The sequence below is a fragment of the Aquarana catesbeiana genome, linkage group LG08 (assembly GCF_042186555.1).
Source record: "Aquarana catesbeiana isolate 2022-GZ linkage group LG08, ASM4218655v1, whole genome shotgun sequence".
Taxonomy (NCBI): Eukaryota; Metazoa; Chordata; class Amphibia; order Anura; family Ranidae; genus Aquarana; species Aquarana catesbeiana.
In genome coordinates, this window is record NC_133331.1 from 182,108,641 (window position 1) to 182,113,056 (window position 4,416).

At 52.6% G+C, this 4,416-nt stretch overlaps 2 pseudogenes; both read left to right on the top strand.

Annotated features, from left to right (window-relative positions):
* The first annotated feature begins 2,623 nt into the window (after positions 1 to 2,623).
* Positions 2,624 to 2,688, top strand: LOC141106982 (U4 spliceosomal RNA; annotated as a pseudogene).
* Positions 2,689 to 3,867: 1,179 nt separating this feature from the next.
* On the top strand, positions 3,868 to 3,952 carry LOC141106934 (U2 spliceosomal RNA; annotated as a pseudogene).
* Positions 3,953 to 4,416: the final 464 nt, after the last annotated feature.

Sequence of the window (4,416 nt, forward strand, 5' to 3'; positions counted from 1 at the left end):
AAGAAGGCTGTGATGAAAGTGGTCAGCGACTACTACACCAACCTCTACTCCCCGAAAGAAACGGACACACAGGCGGCCGACAGGTTCCTGTCAGGTATCACTAACCAAATTGATCCTGCAGGTTCATCAACCGTCAACTCCCCCTTGGTGCTGGAGGAGCTGCACTCTGCCGCTAAATCCTTTAGGCGAGGCAAGACCCCGGGCTGCGATGGTCTCCCAGTTGAGCTCTATGTAGCACTGTGGGATCTCGTGGGCCCGGACCTGCTCGAGCTGTACGAGGAGATGGTGGTGGAGGGCAGAATGCCTCCGTCACTGAGGGAGGGGATGATCACGATTTTGTATAAGCGGAAGGGGGAGAGATCGGATCTTAAAAATTGGCGTCCGATCTCTCTGCTGAACGTGGACTACAAAATCCTCGCCAAGGTCCTGGCCAACAGGTTGAAGTCTGTCATCGGACAGATCACCCACCCGGATCAGACTTGCGGCATTCCTGGTCGCAGGATTGCGGACAGCCTTGCGCTTGTCCGGGACACGGTCCAGTACATTCATGGCCGCCGTGTGCACGCGGCCCTGGTCAGTCTTGACCAGGAGAAGGCCTTTGACCGTGTCTCCCACGAGTTTATGTGCAGAGCTCTGCGCAGGTTTGGTCTTGGGGAAATGTTTTGTTCGTATGTGAATGTAATGTACACTGACATTTCTAGTTTGGTGCTGGTAAATGGCTGGAAAACTGACCCCTTTCCAATTCTGTCTGGGGTCAGACAAGGCTGCCCTCTCTCACCTCTGCTTTTTGTTTGTTGTATAGAGCTCTTCGCCCGAAGCATCAGACGGAACCCAGAGATCAGAGGGATCACCGCACCAGGACCGGACAGACGGGAGGTCAAGTGCTCACTCTACATGGACGACGTGACGGTGTTCTGTGCTGACCGGCGCTCCATCGACACACTCGCCCAGACCTGTGAGGACTTCGGCCAAGCTTCAGGGGCAAAAGTCAACTGCGGGAAGTCAGAGGTCATGCTCTTCGGAAAGTGGTTCCTGCCTTCTTCTGCACCAATTCCTTTCAGCGTCAAGACGGACTTCATCAAAATCCTTGGGGTCTGGTTTGGAGCTGAGGGCGCAGCCCTGAAGTCCTGGGAGGAAAGACTGTCAAAGATGCGACAGAAGTTTGGACTTTGGAGCCTCAGAGAACTCACCATCGAAGGCAAAACACTGGTACTCCGCAGCGAGATTCTCCCTGTGTTGCAGTACCTCGCCCAGGCCTGGCCCCCTCGGGTCAACACCTGTAAGGCCATCACCAGGGCGGTGTTTCACTTCATCTGGAGCTCCAAAATGGACAGAGTGAAGCAGGCGGTTATGTTCAAGGAACCCCTCAAGGGCGGTAAGGGCGTGCCCGACATCGCTACACTATTGAGGGTGTGCTTTGCTTGTAACTGCATCCGCAGGACATTGGTGGACAGAACTGTGGACTCTGGTGGTAACTCTATGTCCCGTTTTTTCCTCCTGCCTCTTTGGAGGACCCTTGGATGGGACAAATGGGACAGCTCCATCCCCTACAACTGGGACACGCCTTGGTACTACTTGGACACCTTCAAGTTTATTAAGGAGCTGGGGCTACATGGAGTGAAGCCCGACTTGTGGAAGCCAAAAACTATCCACAAGTTGATCAGAGCATCGGACATTGTTGAGACTGTTCCAGGCCTCCCTTCAGCCACTTGTAAAGTGGTCTGGAGGAATGTTTCTTCAAAGAGACTCACCAACAGGCACAAAGATCTGGCATGGATGGCAATCCAAGGGGGGCTGCCACTCAGGACATTTATGCATGCCAGAAACCTGTGTAGATACAGGCACTGCCCCTTTTGCATCATCCAGGAGGAAACTGCTCTGCATGTTTTCTGGGAGTGCCCCTTTGCACAGGACCTGTTGAGGGCCCTGGAACCTGAACTCAAAGACTTTGTACCACAGACTGCAATCACACACTTTGGTGTGTTGAACGGACTCTTCTGTGGAACTCATTCACAGGAGGACATTGACGGTGCCTGGCGGGTGCTGTGTTGCTTTAAGGACGCTTTATGGTGCGCCAGAAAGCGCCTCATCCACCAGCGGGAGAGGATGTCCATCGAGGACTGTCGCAGACTGGTTCACAGTCTGCTCAGAGACTATCACCTGATGGACTTCAAGGAGGAAGAGGAGGTCTGAAGATTTCCCCATTCCCCCCCCCTCTCCCCCGTGTATCCTTTGGCAGTTCAAATAAAGCTTCGGGCCTGTGAACTCTTTACTCCCTCCCCTGCCCCACCTTCTCCACCCCCCCATCACACCCGTTGCCCATTTGAATGTTATTTGACTATATGACCGGACTTTTTGTGAAATGTTTTTAAGTACTGCTTTCAGGGTAATGCGGCGTCATGCATGATGTGATGTTTCGGGGTATTACTACTCTGCACAACACATTAGGCATCATACCGCAGGATGAATGTAATTTATTGGTATGTTTGGTGATGTATTGTAATGTAGTGTATTTATGCGCTGCGTCGCAGTACAGATTGGATGTACCCTGTTTAAAGTATTTGTTTTTTTGTATATTTTCTTGCAAAATAAAGTATACATTTTTCAATCAAAACTGGTGGCACCCATCGCGCAGTGGCAGTATCATAGCCAATGAGGTTCAACTGAGGTGTGATTATTGCTAATTGCTTCTCGGTCTTTTGGCGAAGATCAAGTGTAGTATCTGTTCTTATCAGTTTCCAGGAGGTGGCGCTTGCTTCCGTCCCTGATCTATGGCGAAATAGAGACGGGATTGCGGTTGCTATGCAAAGCCTGCTGGAGTGAAGGTGACCTGGAGCGGTTTGTAGCCGAAAGGGAAGCCTTCTGATGGGGATGGAGAACCACGAGGTCTGAACCGGAGGGTTGGGATCCTGGCCTTCTGGCCTGGATTGGGGCAGATCTAGCTCTGGACAGTTATTCGGGAGAGAACGCTTATTTCCCTCTTACGGGGGGAGGGGAGTGGTTAGTACTTCCCGAATGTAATTAGGAGGGAGTGATGGGAGCGACGGCAGAGCCTGATAAAGGACTCTTTCTGGCTTCCTGATCTCCATATCCTTTCTGCCTGTGGTGGGGTCTGCTGTGGTCTGGGCTGGGGGGTTGGGGCTTTTTCGAAAAGCCAGTGGTGAATGTGCCCCTGAAGTGGCAGTTCAGGGGTGCCGTATAGTCACGGTGTGAAAGCACTTGATTTTATGGCACCATGGTCACTTCACCACAACACACGTTTTTCGCACCTGCCTCTTGGGCCGGGCCTTTTGGCCAGGACCAGGGGAAATTTTTATGCCTGGCCGGAGGGCCGGCCATTGTATAGCACAATGGCCACTTTCACTCTCCCATCTCACTATCTTCCCCACTCTTTCTTTTACCCCTGTTTGTCACCTTTTTGTCTTTTTTTTGGTTGTCTTTGTATACACGTTTTGTCACTGTGTGGCGAGTAGGGTGTGGGTCCTCGGGCCTACTCTGAAAGTCTTGGGAGGGGGTGGACATAGGCCTTTTGGCTTGGTTCGCCCTCTCCTTTGAGGGGTCTCTCTTCGGGAGAGCCCCACTGTACTTGGGTTGGTCTACTTCGGCAGTCCTTCCAGTTGTGGGGGTCCGCCTGGTTTCGGCCGGATGGACCCTTTGTCTGAGTACCTCAGTCCCTGTCTGGAGCCTAACGCCCCGGGGGATCAGGGTAAGGTCCTTCCCTAGTGGAGGACTCTGTACACCCGTTGCACGTTTTTGTGTTTCACTCTCTATGTGTGGGCACTTTTTTTTGGCACCGGGTGGAAGTTTTTGAGGTGTGTTTTGCACGCCACTGGCTTTTCGATAGAAAAAAAAAAACTGGTGGCACCCATCGCTTCTCGGCCTTTTGGCTAAGATCAAGTGTAGTATCTGTTCTTATCAGTTTCCAGAGGAGGCGATGTTGTACCGACCATAGAGGGAAGGGCACATGCAAATCCGATGGTGTAATTGGACCTGGACAGACGGTTGAGGGAAAGTCATCACCTGTTGCCCATGGGGGCTTCAGTGGGCCTACCCAACCAGTCTAGAAAGGACCTCCTGGTGAGGATGGGTGCTGCACATGGGTCTGGCCGGAGGGTCGGGTCCCTGGCCTTCTGGCCTGGATTGTGGTAGCTCTAGCTACGGACAGTTATTCGGGAGAGAACGCTTACTTCCCCTTTGAGGGGGGGGAGTGGCTAGTACTTCCTGAATGTAATTAGGTAGGAGTGATGGGAGCGACGGTGGAGCCTGATGGTAAAGGGCTCTCACCAAGCTTCTGGATCTCCATGCCTTTCTGCCTGTGGTGGGGGCTGCTGTGGTCTGGGCTGTGGGTCGGGGTTGAACTTGAAAGCCTATGGAGTAGTGCCCCTGGAGTGGCAGTCCAGGGGTGCCATAAAATCA